The sequence below is a fragment of the Sorghum bicolor genome, chromosome 4, assembly GCF_000003195.3.
Source record: "Sorghum bicolor cultivar BTx623 chromosome 4, Sorghum_bicolor_NCBIv3, whole genome shotgun sequence".
In the NCBI taxonomy this organism is placed as follows: domain Eukaryota; kingdom Viridiplantae; phylum Streptophyta; class Magnoliopsida; order Poales; family Poaceae; genus Sorghum; species Sorghum bicolor.
In genome coordinates, this window is record NC_012873.2 from 35,579,198 (window position 1) to 35,600,353 (window position 21,156).

The following is a 21,156-nucleotide window of genomic DNA, read 5'->3' on the forward strand; positions in this document are numbered from 1 at the left end:
GTTTATCTTGTTCCTACTACACTAAGTTCTGGAGATTTATTTTGGAAACTTACAAATCACGTGATGAGTTCCTAGCATAACAAACTACCTACCACAGCCATACTTGCTATAATACCATTTACTTATATTCACATTGAGTTTGATCGAGCTGTGTAGACCCTTAGGAGCTTTTCATGTGGTTAAATTAAGATATTCACTTGCACACATCTACTACACCATCCACCACCATTCATTAAAATTGCTAAAAAATATTATTATCACTCACTGTCCCAAGTGTTGTTATTCTCTCTCTCTCAAAAGATTTAATGCAGAAGAGGCATGAATATGCGAGGAAATAAAAAGGGGCAAGTGCCCGGAACCTCGAAAAAGAAAGATAAAGAGTGAGACGAGAGGTAAAAATGGACAAGTGTCCGGAGTAGAATTAGGGGTACAAAGATACCCACTTGAGCGGAAAAAATGGACAAGTGTCCGACAGTAGAATTAGGGGTATCTACTACCCACCTGAAAAAAAAGAAAGAGAAAAAAATAGCCCATGTTCTCCCAATGCAAAGATCAAAAAGAAGAGGAGAGATAGCAATATGAGGAGCAATGAGAAGTAAGCTTTATCATCACTTATAAATTTTCACCATTACTATCATTTACTCCACCACACATGCACATCTTGATTTAATTACATGTTGAGTTCCTTTGGATCCATGGCTCGATTAGACAACATATGTATGAGCTGTTTTCACTCCTATGAGCTCCACTTAAACATTCCATTAGCTATAGGTATGTGATATTTTGGTAAGGATTCACAAATACCACATATATAGAGACTTAAGAGAATCATTACTGGGAACTCTGAGTTTTATTTTGAAAACTTATGAAAAACTCTAGAACAAAGGTGAAGTATAGACAAGGAATAGTGCTTGACTTAATTATTTTGTCTTTCGATTACTTAAGACTCGAGTGCAGGTACTAAACTCCATGACACTTCACTCTAATCTGGAAGAATTCTTTTATAAAAGCATGTGTGTCTGTCAGGAAAGAAAACATCGAAGCAACTCCTGATCCATCTGAGTTTGGCTATTTGCTCAGGGACGAGCAAAGGGTAAGCTTGCAGGAATTTGTTGACGGTCCTTAAGAACTAAAATTAATAATCAAATAAACATGGAAAAGGATCAATATGCAACAAACATCTAGAATTAGAGTTTTATCTGACAGAATTCCATAAGCTTTGGTGTTTATCTATTTCTGCAGGAGGTTATCAGAGAATATGGAGAGAAGGCCCACAGGTTTACAACGAGATAATTACGTGTCGCGCAATTTTCCTCAATCTAGAAGACTCCAGAAGACACGAGAAGGAACCGGAGGCCGAACGGGGCCAGGCACTGGGCGCCCGCCCAGTTGACCTGGGCGCCCGCCCCCTGTTAGAGTTGGATTAGGACTCTCTTTCGGGACTACGCTCCACCGACCTAAAGGATCAATCTAAACCATACAATCAATGTCAGTTTGATCCAACGGCCCAAATTCACTTGAAAGGACTATAAAACTAAGGCCTCTCCACCCCTGGAGGAGAGAGGAGAAGAGAAGAAATCATTATTTAGAGGTAGCCATCAAAGTTAGGGTTTAGAGCTTCTCTCCCACAGAGAATTAGAATTAGCTACTCCCTAATCCTTCAAGTTTAGAGGTTTGATTAGATAGTAATTGGAGAAGTAGAGCACTAAGCTCTGGATTCGGATCTTCGGTAATAAAGATTGGTATTATTCATATCTTTCTCTAATTCTTTGTTCTAATTGCATTATGTCTCTAATTATTATGTTCTTAGTTTCCTCTAGTTCTATATTTGATATAGTTATGATTGATAATGAGTTTATGTATAAGTTTGCAAAGCGCTTAGCTCTTGACGCGAGGGAGTTTGGTGATAGATCACATGTGAGCGTGGTGCTTAGATGTTATTTATCTGCAAATGTATCCTATTGGCCGTGTTGTGTGGAAGTTCGCGACAGTGACAGCTTCGTTGATTCTTATATGGTCCACCCTGCGATGCTCTGATTTACTTTAGCAATGTTCCTTTTACATGAATGAAGAGTCTTTTATTCTATATATGATCTTGTAGATAACTAGAGTAGATTATGACTTAATAGATAGTAGATAACTTAGAATCCATTCTCTAGCTAATCCGACATCACCTACATATATGAGGAGTAGTCTATTTTCTAATCGCTGTGTTAATTACCCTTGAACTTATAATTCATTATCATTATCTTTATGGTTTACCCCCTGTCAAAGTAAGTGACTGTGTGACGTGTTTCTCATTAGTAATCTTGTTCTTGCAAGTTTATCTCTAGTCTATGCCTTGATAGATTTTTTCCTTAATTTAATTTCATCCATTTTGTTCTCTTAAGCAAAATTATAAATAACAATACCTGGAATACTTATCCTGGTGAAATGCTACAATGAGGTGTTTTATCTGTGCGATTGCGGATAGAATACATTATTTTCTAGAGAGCCTTTACATTTATAAATACCTTTGTACACTCTGGCACCATGCTGGGGATGACAACCTAGTATCTAAGTGGTGTTAGCTAGTGTCAACAGTCAGTTGTCGGCAGTTGTTCACAGGCAGATTTTCTTGCGATGGCTCGTTGCAATAACGTCAGTGGTCCGGCAGCCAGCGCTGGTGGTTCTCCAGGAGGTGATGGTGGAGGTGATCCTCCCCGCCGTCTATCAGCGGTAGAGAAGGGCAAGGGAAAGAAGCTAGCCACCAAGAAGAGGAAGGCCAGCGATAGGGAGGCAGAGGTGGTAGAGGCCGTTGCTGCAGCGGCTGAGGCAGCTGAGAGGGGTGGACGTTCAGGTGCCCTGAGGATTGTGGCCGATCTCACACCACGTCAGTGGCATGCAGTTCTTGAGGCAGAAGCACTCCATGGATCTTCTCCTCGCACCATCATGCTAGGAGGTCAGCGTGTCAGGATTGCAGTTAGAGACCCAGCTCAGGAGGACCCAGACATAGAGACAGAGGCAGAGGCCCAGGCAGAGGGTCCAACAGAGGCACAGCAGTAGGAGCAGCCCCTCAGGAGGTCGACTCGTGCTCGTACTCAGGCCATCCCCCGGACTGGTACGCAGGGTCAGTCTACCTCCGCTGCTCGCTCTACTCCAGCTCGAGGCACTCCAGCTCCTCGTGAGGCACCAGTATGGATACACAAGGACTACACCCAGGTTTCAGCTTGAGAGATGCAGCAGCTACATTTTGTTCCCTTTCCCACTTGGTTTCCAGCTGCCAGGGATCCGAGAGCCAGTGCCAGGTTCCATATAGTGGTTCAGGAGGATATGTATGAGGCACTAGTTTGCTCACAGGCTCAGTTCAGGGAGCACAGGGTGCTTGATCTTGAGATTCTAGGGAACGTGGTCGGTGCGTACATCAGGCAGTACTTCTCCTATCTGCACGGTCTCCCAGAGTTACTTGCTCTACCTGGTACGTATTGTGAGGAGTGGGTCAGAGAGTTCTATGCCTCAGTGTGGGTTTCTGCTGATCATAGCTATATCCACTACGCACTGGCAGGCACGGACTACAGGGTGATAGCTCAGAGAGCCAGAGAGGTACTTGGTTTGAGAGCCTACTCCACCAGGATTCATCAGCTGTGCTACGGGAACTTCGAGCCCCCTCGACGTCCTCACGGTGGTGAGCTACCACCAGTTGACTTCGTGGTTCCCTGTTTTTGTCAGCCTTTTGGAGAGGGCTCTAGCAGGACAGTGGGAGACTTGACTCGCCCAGCCAGGATCCTCGACTTTGTGTTGAGGAAGACGCTCTTTCCTAGGACAGGCTACAGAGACGGCTTCACTAGGATCCAGCAGTGGTTGGTAGCCCACGTCATCTCGAAGACTCCTTTTGACTTGTGGGATTTGATAGTCTCAGATATTGAGGATACTATTTCATAGAGCTTCAGGGGTCGGCGTCAGTTGCCGTACGCACACTGGATCACCATGCTCATCCTTCGTGCTAGGCCAGTACCACTTCCAGCTCACATGTAGAGAGAGCTATCAGACTCAGACACCGTGTTTCCCAACTACGACCCCCGACAGATGCTGAGAGCACACCACGACCTCAGAGATCCACCACCTCCTCGTGCACCACGTGGCCAGGTGCCCCCACCTTCTCCTAGGGGCACTCGCAGTTCAGGAGCAGTTCCAGAGACTGAGGAGGAGTAGGATATCACCATTGGGGCGTTTGCAGATGCAGAGGCCGAGGAGGAGTTTGATTTTGCTTCGGATAGCTCAGACGATGATTATCGTCTCCCAGTACCAGACCTTCCTCCTAGGCCACACGACCACGAGGCAGGAGGCTCCTCGAGTGCTTCAGACCCCGCTCTACTTGCGATTTTAGAGGGGATGAGAGCCGATCAGCGGCGGGCAGCTGAGGAGCAGGCGAGGAGAGACATGGACCAGGCTGCCATCAATGCAGCCATGTAGGCTAGGTAGGACAAACTCCAGCGACAGCTTCTGACCTTCTAGGAGCAGCAGCTTGCGTTCCAGGCTCAGCAGACGGCGATGATGGCTGCTCTTATGGCTGCCTCAGGGATTCAGCTTCCACAGGTTCAGCTCCCAGGCACTTCGTTGGTCAAGCCTCCTACCCCAGCACCACAGAGTCAGTCTCAGCAGCCGCTTCAGCTCCCTTCTTAGAGTCAGCCATTCCCGACGCCACAGCATCAGGTTTCACAGGGTGCTATCTCGTCTGGCTTTGAGCAGGTACCGCGGTTCACGCCTCTTCACTCAGGTTTTACACCTCAGTCAGCGACAGCGTCACAGCTCATGTTGGACTCGTCGGCAGGCCCGCACATCAGTTTTTCATACAGTGCTCTCACTGGTGACCCTACGCCTCCACCCCTGCAGGCTCTTGCAGCTTTTACGGTCCCAGTTACCACCACCGAGCGCCTGTCTTTGTCAGTAGCCTCGTCTGAGCAGCTTGCACCTTCGTCTACTGTGCCAGAGACGTCAGCTACAGCGACCGAGTCCGTGCCAGCCTCGTCAGCAGGACTTGAGCAGCCCGCACAGCCCGTGACAGCTTCAGAGCCCGCAGAGCCGACCCAGACCGCTTCGCCAGCTCGTGCAGCTTCAGAGGGTCACTCTATCTCCTCTGACTCGACGGCCGATGGATCAGACGATGCAACACGTTTTCAGGCCGTGCCGAGGGACTCCACTGCTCCGCCTCCGCCTCCGTCTTCTTAGGTTTTTGGCGCTTGACGCCAAAGGGGGAGAGAGTTGAGAGTATGAGAGTTAGGGGGAGCTAGAGAGCTAGAGAGCTAGAGAGCTAGAGCTAGAGAGGGCTTTGTTATTTTGATATAATTTTGTGTGCTACTCCACCATGCATCATGTTTACGTTTATGCATTGCATTTGTGTGAGATACTCTTATGCTTGTGAGGTACACTTTGGTTGTGAGACATGACCTTATGCTTATTTGTGATATCTTTATGTCATGTGTTTGGCTCATATTACTTTGCTTCCGCGTTTTACTCCGATGTACTATGAGCCCCTTTGTGTTTATATCCTGTTGTACACATCTCACATATTTGGATGCAGGATGTTAGACTTGGTTGATATAAGCATGCCTAAACCCTTTGCTCTTATTGTATCATGCTTATAGAAACCAAGTCATTTGAAAACCTCATTTCCTTTCATACTCGAGGTTATTGTCATCAATCACCAAAAAGGGTGAGATTGAAAGAGCATCTAGGCCCCTAATAATTTTGGTGATTAATGACAATGTTGATTACTATGACTAATGTGTGTTTTGCAGAGGCAAAGTCATTAGTGAGGTCCTGGTAATAGGTACTCGATGAACAGGGACGTACATGCCTACTTAATGGTGGAAATCGTTTCGGTTTTCAAAGGATGGATGGACATCATCAAGACTAGACTAGGTCTAAGTGCCATGTGGTGAAGAAGGGCACTTAGAGTAGTTTAGGACTTTGTTTTCCTTTGACCGTACTATTAAGAGGGGCTTTGATCTAGTAGCTTGACTTAATAAAGGCTTTAGGTTTAGGTGTCGTGCACACTTGGTAAACCTAGCACTAGGTAGCTCAGAGATAATCCTTAGATCGAGAGGAATCAACTTCGTTTTCGAACGATCGCGTTTCGACGAAGCTAGGGTGCCTAAGTAGGCACTGGACGCTGCACCGGACGCTCTGTGAGTGCGTCCGGTGAGGTCCTTAGCCGTTGGAGGGCTTGGCACTGGACTCAGCGGGCAGCGTCCGGTCCCATACCCAGGGAGGTTGCAAACCTGCCCCGAGCACCGGACGCACCGGGTAGCGTCCGGTCTTAAACTCAGAGAGTTTGTAAAACTCCCCGGAGCACCAGACTGTGCCACCGGACGCTGGGAAGTACCGTCCGATGATCTGTCAGACCAAGTACAGTTAGCCATTGAAGTGTCATTGGACGCTCGGTGCAGAGCGTCCGGTGCAACATCAACAGCGTCCGGTGACCCCGTTTTCAGTGGAAAACGGTTGGTTGACCTTTGGACTTTGTGGGGGTATTTATACTCCTCCACCTCATCCATGAGAGGTCTCTTGCCCATTTGAACATCTGAGAAACTTGTTGTGGAGCAAGAGAGCAGCAAGAGCCTAGAGAGGATTGAGATTTGAGTGATTTCTTGAGTGAATCCTTCTCTAGTGAATTCCAAGAGTCAAGTGTGCATCCACCACTCTCTAGTGCCTTGTTTGGGTCAAGTGACAGTTCTTTGCTTGTTACTCTTGGTGATCGCCATCACCTAGATGGTTCGGTGGTGATTGGAGGCACGAAGACCGCCCGGAGTTCTTGTGGGTGGCTCGTGTCAAGCTTGTGAGTGGTTTTAGGCGATTCACCACGACGGAGTGTCAAAGAATCAGCCTGTAGAGAGCACTTGGTCCTTGCACGGACCAAGGGGGAGCAAGACCCTTGCGCAGGTGCTCCAACGAGGACTAGTGGAGAGTGGCGACTCTCCGATACCTCGGCAAAACATCGCCGAGTATTTTCTTCCACTACTCCTTTACTTTCTTGCATTTACTTTGTGTTTCTACATTCTTAGAATTGCCATGCTAGTATAGGATTGGAACTAGGTTGCAAAACTTTTTATCCGGTAGCTCTCTAGTCACACTAGGCACAACGGGTTGGATTAGAGCTTATACGTTGCTTAAATTTTTAGAGAAGCCCAATTCACCCCCCCTCTTGGGCATCTTGATCCTTTTAAAAGCTATGTTGTTTTATAATCAATTTGGAAATCTAAACTTGTATTATTATTTGTGAACTCTTTTGTAATATTATTTCCGCTGCAAATCTCCGTGTATGTGATGTGTATTTGCTTAATCATGCGATCTTGGTGTAACATTGATTTACCGAGGTCCTTCGTGACACTCGGCAGACTACTGGGTTTATATAAGTGAGAGTATGCACGTGTCAACGTGTTATAAACGGGGACAATCGTACTTAAACTTTTATAAATTGGACGGTTCTGTCACAGCTGGCATCGGAGTAAGATTAAGTATAATACTATCAAGTACACTGTTTTAAAAACAATGTTTTGATTTTAAAAATCCTATTTCGACTAAAACTTTAGCTATAGGCAAAACTTGTCAAAACTAATTTAAAAAAACTATGCTAGCGACAACCTCCAGTTATGCCCAATTAAGGACTACTAGGTGGCTTTATGTAAACTGATACTAACTATGGGGGTTTACCTTATCCAACTTTTACTTTCGTCGTCCATACGGCGTGCAATAGTATGGATGCCACTTACTTAAGTGGTAATGAATGGATCATATACCTCTACGCCGTGGTAAGTAATATTTTCCTTTTGTCGTCCATACGGCATGAAATTGTATGGATGCCACTTGCTTGAGTGGTAATGCATGGATCTACATACCTCGACACTAAGATAAGAATGTGAGTTGTGAGAGCATGACCGTCCAACCGTTGGTCTAGGGGAGAGTTAGATGTGGTTACTGGAATATTTACATGTTACACACATGTCTATATGAAGGTACTTAATTGTGGGTTAGTTGGTATGACCGTGTATACATGTCTTTGTGTATACATGGGCGTGCTTCACATGGATAATATGCTGCAATATATATTCGGGAATATATATTGGAGTATTTAGCTTTCAACCTAGAGACTAGACTTTCGTTTCTGTACTTATACTATTGATGGGTTGGGCTGAAATGAAATTCTTCTGCAGGTACACTAACCATGAATGCGTATATTGAACGTAGTTGACGACTAGCTATATGTCGAGAGAGTACGTGTTATGCCACCGACATAGAACAGGATTGCCACCTTAGTCTGGCAGTTTTGTGAGGACGAATAAGACGAAGCATGCATTATCATGATTGTTGCATTATGCATAACTATTCTTCTCTCATCCTTGTTCTAATGATAAGTAACTTGTGATTCACATGATGTTACTGTCTTCCTTGTGTAAGCTAGACAAAAATTTCCATGTTCCATGCTACTTGAACAGTTTTGCTTGAAAGTGGTGTGTGATGTGTCTAGCCTTGAAATGTTTGCTTCTATAGAAATGCTAAGTTAGCAGTAGTAGAAACTACAATCCTTTGAAAGCTAAAGCTTGTCGGTGAACATGTATGTGAATATTTTCTGATGATTCCTCTAATGTTAATTAACTAAGTAAAAATATGGCCTATCTATAATAGAAATAGTTAAGGCTATATGCTTGAATTTGTAGGTGTCCACTTGTTTAGCCAAGTGGTGAATACGTTGCTCATGAAAGTGTTTGCAAATGCTATAACCTCACTTAAACAATTGTGATTATTCTGTTAATCCCTCATTGTCACCAAACTACATTATTGTTGTCTAGGTAATAATGTTTGTAGCTACTGGAGTTATACATGTGTGTGCTCTCTTGTTAATAGAACAAGGGAAAACATTGCTTCATATGTGTGTTGAATTTTGGCTGCTAGAGCAGATTCTATCCCCGTAATATTTTCATCAGAATAATGGTGTTTTCTGTAATTATAGTGAATACCAAAGTTGTAGCCAACCTCAATATCTAGTCTATCCTAAAATTTCATGACCATAGGCCTGATGGTTTAGGAGTTATGAACTTTTGACGTTTGTTGACAGATCCTGATCGTGTTCTGAACAGATCTGAATGTTTAGTTTGTTTGACTAGTGTGCATACAGAATCATGTATTGGAGATAATAGAAGAAGTGTAGTACTTTTGTTAAGGTTCCAAAATGTCTTAGATCACTACTTTTGATGGTTTAAATCTTCTGTTATGAGCCTATGAAGTAGAATGACAGAATCTGTCAAAATCTGAATAGATATGTCTTCTTTGTATTGTTTGTGCTTGTTAGCTGTAGAAGCACCTTAAGATGATAATAAGAAAATTATAGATAACTTGATAAGTTTTCCATAACATTAAAGATCATGTTTGTTCGATCAATAGAACTTTAGTTATCATTTTCTAAAATTCATGTCAAGTTCTCTATCCTAGTTTAGGCAGAGTTGATTACTATTCTTTTTCAACCTTGTTAAGTTTTGAATTAGCCCTATAGGTTTGATAACCTTTTCCCGCTGAGTTTTCCAAAATGCTAAACTCTTGCTTGTGGTATGTCCATTTGCATGATAGTACAACCATGCCAAAATCTTTTGGAGCCCTTTCACTATCTATCTCAAAATCATCTTCTCCCTAAAAGATTGAGCCGTGTCCACTTACTTTGTAGAACACCTTGTATCATAATCCTTGTATGTGGGACAAATGTTTTGTATTGCTGTAGATAAATGCTTGTTATATGTAAGCATTGTGCTTAGTAATGGTTGTTTAAGCGTGATTGTTTGAGTTTTCTCAAGTACTTGCTTAAAACTGTTATGTTGTGTGGATGTTGGTTACATAGATCATTCCTTGGTTGTTTCTTCTTTTGTCCTCGATGAGCATGAGTATTAAATAGCTTTATCTTAGAATGGCACTCAGTTATGTTAATTGTGTGTTGGTTGTATCAAATTAGGTTCCCTTTCTTAGGAGCCGAGCTTATAGACTTGACTGTTAGTTTTTTTTATGTTGGAGCATCCATGCCTACGCTTGATACGTAAACCAATGTCTGGACCCTTAAATGCTTGCATATACCAAGGTTGTCCTGCACCCGTTTGCAAATATCCTTGTCTAGCTAACTAGCTAGGATAAGTTCTCTCTACAAAAAGCTTTTGACTATAGTTGTTCTTTGCTAGTTATAGAGACCATACCAAATCCATGTTGGACCTCCCGATTGCATCTCCCAAAGCTTAGCTTGTGTAATGCAATCTCTTACTGCCTGATCTCTAAATCTTTTGCTTTACAAATCATGTAACTCCCTATCATCTAAGTCTCTGATCGGGTAGCGTTTTTACCTATGGAGTTTGCTTAATTCATCTCCAACCTCCCCAAGTCTTGGGATGCTTATTAGCTTGATCTCATGTTCCTACCCAACATGGCCGCATCTCATAAATTAATTGTTGGGTAATGGCCTTGATGGGCATAAGGCATATCCATTTATGTCTTGTGTCGTGTTCTCATCCTTTAACCTTCTAGTTGTTACCTCCAAATCTTGCTGTCATCTTTGCTTCCTTAATTTTGTCTTGCATATGATCATTGTACATACAAGACCTACCTATGTCATGTGAGATTTCACGTTGGTTGCAAGATCGGTAATAGCGTCATGATTAATGACTAACGGTGCCGTGACGAAACCGAGAGCCTCTTGTGGGTGCACACACAAGACTGTGCTGCTCGGCACGCGGTGGTATCGTGGTTGCTAGTCATGATCTATTATGAAACTACACTGATGTGTCATCTCATCATGAGTTTTTCCTTGGTTATCATTCCTTATGTCCAAACAGAAGATCTATATCAGACTTATGTAATAAGACTTCCTTTTGAAGTTGCTAAGAAGATAACCTTTGAAGAATAGGTTACCGACATAAACCTTAACAGACTGCAAGGGGTGGTAGACAAGAGACTCTATCTGTTACCCATATAACAATATCAGTCATTTGGTGAGTAACTGTGTCATCCAGTGTTGAATCCAAAGGGCACATAACACTTAAAGTTGGACAAGTTACCAATTAGACAAGAATTGATCTAGATCTTGATCATGGTGATCACACAATCATAATCAACCATCTCTATTGTAATCTCTCTTTGGTTGACTTTAATCTTGACTACCTATATATGCATCAACTGCAATTGTTGCCACCGAAGAAGAAAGCTTTTGAACTTTTTAGTGATAAGAGACAACTGGTTAGTTACTAGTTAGAAGGTTAATCACTACCTTGGAATCGACTCCATGATATCCCTGAAGGCTACGTCTCATAAAACAGTGTCATGCGAAGAAAACAATAAGTTGACCAACGATGCAAATACTATTTCCTTTTCTAGGCATTGAGTTGTCAAGTCAATTCAATCTTGGACAATTGTTGACGGTGCTTAAGTATCAAATTTAATTATCAAATAAACAAAGAAAAGGATCCAAAAGAAATCAACATCCAGACTTAGGGTTTTATCTGACAAAATTCCACGAGTTTTGGTGTTTGTCTATTTCTGCAGGGGGTTATCAGGAAATATGGAAGAAAGGCCCACACGTCGGGATTACATAGAGATATTAACGTGCCGCCCAATTATCTTATATCTAGAAGACTCCAGAAGCCACGGGAAGGAAGCGGAGGCCGAACGGGGCCAGGGACTGGGCGCCCGCCCCCTCTATGAGCCCAATCAGAACTCTCTCTCGGGAGAGATCTCCACCGACCTAGAGGATCAAGGATAACCGTTCAATAAATGTCGGTTTGATCCAACGGCCCATATTCACTTGAAGGGACTACAAAACCAGACCCCCTGGCCCCTGGAAGAGAGGGCCTCTCAACCCTAATTCATTATTCCTCAAGGGAGAAGAAGCCTCTGATCAAAATTAGAGCCACCACATCAATTAGACATCTAGATTAGCATAGCTACATAGGATTAGAACTAGAAGGAGTCAATCTTCGATTGGTTTCCGGATCTGTCAAGAGGATTCTTGGTAATTCTCTAATTGTGCTTCTAATTGTTTTTCTAATTATCTTTGTTCTTCAATATTATGAATATGACTTTGTTCTACTTCAATATATTGCTTATGACTTTGCTCTACTTGTTTATATTTAAGATTATATTGTTCTTAGTTTATCATAGTTATGTACTTGGCTTAGTTAGATTGGATCTATATATATGCTTAGGATCGTATAGCGTTTATCCATTGGATCCATGGGTAAATGATAGATATTGTGTAGGCGTGGTGCTTGTACCGTATTTATCTGCGATTGTACTCAATATGCCAGATCGTGGGGTAGTTCGTGATAGTGATAGCTTCATTGATTCTTATATAGTCCCCCTCTCGTGTATTGGGCTGGCAGAGCAATATTATTACAGGGGAGTGATTGCTATGTTTCTCATTTACCTTGCTAATATCACTATGCATGGGCGTAGTCTTGTCTCGCAATGATTGCTAAGTATGCTTGCACTAACTATGATAATGCTAGACTATATAGTTGAGAATAACTTAGGAAATATTCTTGTAGTTCGTTCTAATACCATGCTAATGACTTTCTAGAATATCTAATTGAGGTGCTTATCATATTTATTATGTGGCTAAGTTATGATCAGATTAATTATCCTTATCACTATTCATTACTTCATATATCTTTATGTGACACTTACCCCTGTATGAAAGAGTTAGATAAATGTTCTCAATTATATATGCAATGATAGATACTCAATCTCATATTCTATTCTGTAATCAATATTGATGATTGTTAATCCCTTCCCAGTGGTAAAAATATAAATAACGATACCTGGAATACTTCTCGGTTAAAATGCTACATCGGTATTAATCTGTGCGCTTGCAGATCCCATTCATTATTTATTTAGAAGAGCAATTGCATATTTCAATACCGCGTCTCTCATGTCATGCTGGGGATGACAACTTGTCTTAAGTGGTATGAGAGATAGGTTTGGCATTTTTGGCACCGTTGCTAGAATTAGAAAACTGTCTACTTTTGGTAATGATGTTAAGAATACCCAACAACAATCACATAGATAGTAACAAATGCTATATCTGAGTCACAAACTAGAGAAAAGCACGTCCCTAGTCTCGGTTAGCATCATTATGTGTGTGGTGCTATCAAAGGTTTTGTTTTGTTTGGTTAGCCATATGGTGTTTGCTTGAGCTAAATTTTGGTTAATCATCAAAAGACTCTTGGATCTCTATACACACTAACAATTCATGCATAATGAAGCTAGTTTGTGCGGTGTGAACTGCACCAAGATGAACCTTAGGATGACCTATAAAGACTCCTTTCACCATTGGACACCTAGCCGTTACCCTATCACATCAACCGATAGTTGAGCAATCTAGGAGTTCTACAAGTCAATAATAATTGGAAAGGTGTTAAACAACAAACCTTAGATTTATAATCTTAGAGCTGTTGTTTGATCCTAAAAAGGAATGCTTAATGTCAAAATTAGTTTCACCAAGCTATTTTGCTACTGTACAAACCGACCCAACTTACTAAGCAACTACTTAGTGATGGAAATTTCGTAGTTGACTTGCTTGGTAGTAGCTTGTTTCCCTAGTTTGGTGAATACTTGCAACTTTTGTTGTCCACTATACCTTGCTATCATCTGTCTTTGGCAATGCTTATCCAATGCTAACATGCCTTGGGTACCTTCTATGTCCATTTTACCCAAGAGGTTGTATCTAGTACGACCTAGATAATTGTTAACTCTTGGAGCCATGAAATTCCTTGAATGGTCAGCATTGACTTAATAGACTTAGATAATACAGCGTGGTTATCAGATAAAAAGAACTGCACACATGGAACCTTATGTAGCTTTCCATCGGTCATTTGAGTGATTAGACCTTATGACTAGAATAGACATTGTTTGTTGGTTAGTTGGTTTCTCATAACCTCAAAGGATGTTTATCTAGCTCATGATATCATCCCCTATGGAAGGTTGTACTCAAGCCATTTTGGTAGAGCACTGCTTTTTGGGCTTTGTGAACAAAGATGGAAACCTTGTAATGAGTAGTTTACTGTGCCTCGAACCATCCATCATACATTGGAAATGAAGTACATATGATATTGTTGTCTTGAATTCCTCCCAAAGTAACAATGCTACATGGAAGTCAATGAAGGAAATTCTTTAGACAAAAATTCACTACGAGTGAATAACAAGCTTCTCTACCCTTGGAAGTCTTTCGCCCTGAATCTCGGGACAATATTCTTTTAAGGGGGGAAAGTTGTTACACCCCAGGTGTTTGCCACTAGTTATACCTTAGGTTTTGAGCTCAAACATGTCATGATATGTGGTGATGATCATGTTAAGGACATTCCATGAAAGTGAGCCTTAAGTTAAACTAGGAGAATGCACCCTTGCTTACATATAGGCCTTTTTCAAAGTGCATGTTTGGGTGACATTAGTGGAACCTCTTTCATGTGTCCCACATCCATCACTGCCTATAGTGATCACTCAAAAAGTTTCTTAAAGTTTGGAATCAAAAGGTCACATGAAATGGTATGTTACATGCTTGTTGGAATGACCTCATTAAGTGAATAGAACCGTGGGTCATCGACCAATCCTTGCAACCTTACCCAAATAACTCTAGATGAACTCAACAACAAAAGTCATGAAGGGTTCACGTTGAGCTTGTGCACAGAAAATGTCTCAATTGCCCTAAAACCTTAAATCAACCTTTACCAAGTTGCTGCATTGACCAAAGTGAAAGTTTGACTTCTGAGGTTTGACCTTAAATAAAAGTTGTAGTTTAACTTCTATAGAATAAACTTTGTTTAATGGTCAAGAGCTAGTTTGGTCCCTACCATAGGCAAATTGAGCTTACAAGATTCAATGCAGTGCTGTTTTGGAACTCCCGAAATTTGGCGAAGTCAAAACAGTGTTTTAGTTTTGGGTATTCAGGTTGGGAGCCTTGTATCTTCCTAACCAGGCCAAAACAGTATAAGGTTCTTTAATGAAAGTTGTAGTATAGTTCGTATGCTACAAACTTGGTTAAAGTGCCTAAGTCCGACTCATCTTCTAAGCATGACAAATATGTGTCACAAGATTGAATTTGCTGTCATTTCCAGCACTTCGAATTTTCTAAGTCTGGGATTGCAGTTCATCACGTTGACATTCCGTGTTCTCCAAATTTTAATAAACAACTTGAGTTGACCCTTTAATAAAAGTTGGAGTATATATTGTGGACAATAGTATACAAAAAGATGACACTAGTTTGACTTTGTTTTGGTCTTTAATTTCGAGTTTTGGTAATCACTATCAATTCATTGACACTCATAGATTGGCATCAAATTATCTACTAATCTACGACTCTAATGGCCATGACCCTTAAACGAAAAATGTAGAGCAGCACGAGGATAACAAACCTTGTTTTTGGCCCATGTCCCAAATCGGCTTATAAGTGGCCCAAATCGGCATCGCACACTAGCAATACCGTCACCCGCCGGGTGTTCGGTTTTATGCTTCAAAGGGCAACACGTGTTCTAGACGTGGCGACCATGCACGAGTTCAAGCTCTCCATTGCTGCCACCTCTACCTTGCTCTCTGCCTCTCTAATGCCAGGACCAGGTAGGAGACCTTCCTCCCCATCTCCAAAGCCCCCTTCCTCTCTCCAAGTCCTCCTTCTCCCGCTCTCTCCCTCTGTCCTCCATTGCTGACGAACCAAGAAATGTTAGGTTCACACTGGGTACGAACAGAATGAATCCAATTGTCGAGATGAGCAGCAACCACATCACATGCCCAGAGATCCTCACCATCTACACCCTTCCTCCATGGTTGATGCGAAAGCAAAAGTACCTTTTGCTAAGCATCCTTATTTCTGGACCTACACAACCTAGAGTTGACATGGATGTTTTTTCTGAGCCCTTAATGGAGTACATGGAAATATTATGGGAAACAGGTGTTCAAATATTGGACGAGTACCTCAAAGATTCATTCATGCTAAGAGCAAATATTTTTTTTACGATCAATGATTACCATGCTCTCTTCACATTGATTATCAGGACAGTTCAAGGGAATGGTTGGTTGCAAAACGACTACCCTGCTCTCTTCACATGATCAGCAGGAGATCCGTTATGGTCTAGATCCGTAGTCCAATGCCAGTAAAAGGGTTGGATATCTGAACCCAATGAAAATATGTGAGGATGAGCACACATTCAAAGTTGGTCCGGATAATGATGAATTAAAGAGGATAACACCTCAAGAAGCTCATCAACATATAGAGGAAATGAGGAAGAACTTTGAAGCCAAATATGCCGTCTGCCTAGGACATGCAATGCTTCAGTATCAACACAGGAAATCAGTAGTCACCCCGTACAACTTTGGGTATGTGTGAGTTTGCGGACATCAAATGAATAATTTCGATACACATGCATCACAAAATTGATTCATGCAGGGACCACTGGATCTGCTTCATCATTCATCTAGGGATGGAAAGGTGCTGCTCCTAGACTCTGCATATTACAATCCTTCAACTTATGTAGCATTCGTGACCATCTTAGAGCAGTAAGTCGAGATGTTCATTTATACTTTTATCGATGAGATCGAGTATGAGAATAAAATGGTCATTCTTTTCGAGATCATAGAGCATATAGGTTTTATAAGATCAAAGGTTGATGATGCGAGTCATCAAAACTAGACATCCATTGCAAATGTTTTATAAATGGCCGGTATATATATAAAATTATGAATACATATCATGTCATACATGTTGGAACTAATAACCATAATAACCATTTGCCAATTATATATAGTGGAACAAGCAACCAGCCAGATCGGTCCTCTATGGTTTCTACGTGTACGAGTTCCTGAGAGAGAACAGAAGATACATCAGTAACCCTTCTAAGGTAATATATAGTAATAACCATTTATGTAGTTATGTCATTAAAGTTACAAATCTATTACTTATTGTAATAAATTTATGGTGTTTATAATTTTTTTTCCAGAAATATGGTGTAAATAAGGAGAAGCAAATGACCCAAGGTGTGTTATACAACATAGTTGAGGACCTATGCACATTCATCTTGAAAGAAGTCATTCCATGCAAAGGAAAATATCACGATGCCACCAGCGTCTTGGTAAGGCCACACTACACGGTGGTAATGGAGATTAGTAGGCTAAACCTTAGTCGAGATGATTATACATTTAACTTTATCTTTGTGAGTACAATCTTTGATGTATATAAATGTATGATATAATTAAATTGTATGTTCCTATAGTTAACATGACCCAATAGGTTTAATTAGTATATATAGGGTTTGGAGAAAATATTTAAAAAAGCCAGGAACATTTGAAAACTTTCCACAAGCAGTTTTATTAACAAAAACCGTGAGTGGAAATATATTTCCACTAGCGGTTCTCTTTACCAAACTACTGCCAGTGGAAGTGGATTTCCACAGATGGTTGTCTTAGCCAAACTTAAGTGGAAATTGATTTCCATTGGCGATTAAAGCTGGCGGGTCTGAAAACACCTTAGCTTTGGTAGAGTAGCGTTCATATCAGAGGAGGTGCTCGCATAGCCTACAGGTGAAGTCGTCATATTGTTGCTTGGTGACATAGCTGGCCAGATGTGCGTGCCGGCGACCGGCACAGGCGGCCTCACTCATAATATAAACGATGCAATGAGGTCAAAGTTCACCAGCTGACCGCTGAACATCACCGTGTCGTACCCATAGTCGTCGGTGAACCTCCAGTGAGGCCCTCGGCTTTTGCTCTCCAATCCGATTAGTTCACTACAAGGATCATGTTGATACATGACGGTTTCAATTGGTCACAAACAGGCCGAAAAACGTCATAGGTAACTACCTTGAATCCATGTCATAATTCTTCATTTTGAGGAAAAACCGTCACAGACATGCAACAACCGTCATGGATCAGCTGTCCAAGAGATGTTCAGGCATTGAGCAGTGACCAATTAGAGCGTCATAGATACATGCCATGTCAGCAGAGCCAGCTCACACTATTGGATTCCCTCACACTACCAGATACATGCCACGGCTTAGGACTGATCCATCAAACTAGGTTCCCTGACAATGAACTGTCAGGAAATAATGACGTTAGAAAATCCATGTGTACAGGAACATATACCTCTCATAATCAGAATACAGTTATACACAATGCCACCATTTATACATCCACCCAGAAATCAAAATATTTGCACTGAATAAACATATAACTGATCACTTTTTTATAAGCCGTCTAAATACAAGTGCCATTGACTGATCAGAGTCGACTACAAAGCAAGTTTAGCACCTACTTATATTTGAGTTTGTAGGAGCATGTCAGACTACACAAAAGGAGTCCTTCGCACTATCTAGGTTACATCCCAGCAGCAGTTTGTTGTACGTAGCTCAGCCCATTACAAATTAGTCTTGTCTTCATGGAAATTTCTGCAGTGAGAATCATAAGCGCCACTTCGAATATGCATGGGATGACTAGGGTACCCTACAAGGAGATATAACACAAAAATGTTAATGGTTAAAAAGTACATTCTCAATTATTTGTAAATTAAATATGTACAAAAACCAAAAACCAATCAGTTACATCACACAACTGGCATTTTGTATTTTGCATTCCATGAAAACTAAACACACCCTTTAGTATTTAACCAAATTATAATACTGAGTGTAATATGACTCTCTGTAGTATTTTGTTGCATTGCGTCCAGCGGACAAAAAACAGACATCTTGTATAGATCGAAGAAACAATAGCAATACCACTAGAAAGATGCATGATACATATAACTTGGATGGAAAAATTATGAAGATTAGAGAGTTAAACCACCTTACCAGATCCATATATCATTCAGATCAGACACCCTGGACTTCACCGCACTGGTGAAGTTGGCTGACTGCTCGCTATCATTGCCAGGCTGCTTCACGGCCTGCTAGAAGCATAATAATAATTGTATGAAATTATGATTGGCAGGAGTAACACACATCAAGGACAGCAGCAAAATTGTCAAATGAAAACATATAAATTGGATAGATAAATTATAAGAATATAGGTGCATCAATTCTGCACAAGTGAAGTCAAGTTTCATTAATGTCTAAACAGTTATAAACTCACAATGGGTCAACTAGCTGAACCAAGAATAGAATGAACAGTTATAAGAATACTAGGAAACATTAAGGAATGTCAATATGTTCGATGAATCATCTCAGCAGTACAACAATGTTTTCTGAACCTTCAGTGGGAATATTTCTAGCAATCAAGGGATGTATGCAATGACAGGAATAGCAAAAACAATGCACAAAAAATGGCATCTTCACATTTGGTAGAGAAATCCAACTGTTTTTGTTCTGAATGAACTTTTCCTTCAGTAGATGTTAGCTCCAATTTCCTCTGACTTGTCCTGCTCACATACATTGGCTAGAGAACATTCTTTTGTCTAGCAAAACTGCAAATCAGGGTATGCATATAGCGTTGAATTGTTTACTACAATTTATTATTGCTTATATGATAATTCATATTGTTGCCAGAATCTTCTTGAAAACCTAATATACCAGGGGCACATGATACTATGTTAATAAATGGTACCTGCTAATGAAGGAACTCCCTGTTTAATGAATATAGCATCCCTTGTTTTACTTTTGATGTAAATCTGACAAGCTTATTCAGAGAAATTAAGTCCGAAGTCTTGCAAGATGTCCGGAGTTCATTGCTAAATATATGCTCACTGGACCAAGAAATATGAGTTGCATTATATGTACTCTAACCCAAAAAGCTAATTTTCATGTGTTGAGATTTGCACAAATCGCTTTGCACATGAAGATCAATGGCACTGTATCGCTGTGGAATATGAAAAGCAAATTAGGCTAAACTGATTAACAAGAGAGGGTCGGCGTCCGACAGAGCTGACCGGCGCTAACTGCTGGGCTCGTGCTTGCTTGACGGGTGCAGCTCCAGCCATGGAATGAAGCACGTCATGCAGGGGAGGAATGGTCGAGCACCCTCTTCTGCCGCCAACTCCTAGGCTCGAGCTCGTTGCCACTCCAGCTGCCTCATCCTGAATGCGTCCTCCCTCACCGGATCCAACACGCCTTCGGGAACAGATGGCAGATCGATGCCTCCCTCACCAGATCCACACCTTGACCGCCGCAGCCTCGTACTCCTTGGATTTGAAGAGCCACCGCCGCCTCGATCAATGGAGGGGGCACAGCCGCACCTTGCGGCTCGCGTTGTGGAACACAAAGTGGAGGCGCGAGGATTGGGAGGGCCGAGCGAGTGGTGCGGGGCAAGTGGCGAGCGCTGCACGCCTTCGGGAACAGATGGCAGATCGATGCCTCCCTCACCAGATCCACACCTTGACCGCCGCAGCCTCGTACTCCTTGGATTTGAAGAGCCACCGCCGCCTCGATCAATGGAGGGGGCACAGCCGCACCTTGCGGCTCGCGTTGTGGAACACAAAGTGGAGGCGCGAGGATTGGGAGGGCCGAGCGAGTGGTGCGGGGCAAGTGGCGAGCGCTGCGGCGAGAGCACGAGGGTTGAGAGGGCTAGGGTTTCGGCTCCTTTTATATACTAGTGGTTCCGATCCAATGGCTCTGATTCATCTTGGGTTCATCCAACAGCTGAAATATATCGGGCCGCCTAGTGGAGGCCCAAAAATTGTTGATTGGGCTGAATTACACTCTTCTTTTTTTAATTTATTTTAAAACTCTAAATTAAAAAAAAATTGCCGATGGAGATGCTATGCGATGAACCAACTTCTGCTTCCGGTGGAGGCGACAATGCGTTGAGAGGAGGCGACCATGTGGGCAGCGGCGCCGGTTGGGCACATTTTTTTAAGCCTTTGGTTTACTTCTAGCCAACTGCAGGTTTGATTCCTGGGTCAGGCATATTTTTTTGCCACCATTTTGCATAATTATATGCTACAGTGGCGTCCAAGTCAGCAGTCCAGTTAGCAAAATACAAATCCCATGTCACTTCGATTCATCTACAGCGGTCCTTCTCAATCATCACAAATAGCTGCTATAGTGACCCTTAGTTGAAACCGTCACAAAGTTACTACCTCAAACCGTCACCCCTTTTTTATACTACAGGCGCCGACACCCCTTTTTTATACTACAGGCGGTTGTAGTTATCACGCGCCTGTGGTGTAAAAAGGAC

The 21,156-nt window shown here is 42.0% G+C and overlaps 1 long non-coding RNA gene across 3 annotated transcripts; it reads right to left on the minus strand.

The window, feature by feature from the left end:
- Positions 18,121 to 20,546, minus strand: LOC110434928. 3 transcript variants are annotated; one of them, XR_002452504.1, is made up of 3 exons: positions 19,588 to 20,546; positions 18,837 to 18,931; positions 18,121 to 18,492 (listed from the first exon to the last, which is right to left on the minus strand). It is a non-coding gene; the product is annotated as an uncharacterized LOC110434928 (long non-coding RNA). The 3 variants fall into 3 exon arrangements; XR_002452503.1 differs by having other exon boundaries at positions 19,910 to 20,542; XR_002452502.1 differs by having other exon boundaries at positions 18,837 to 20,543.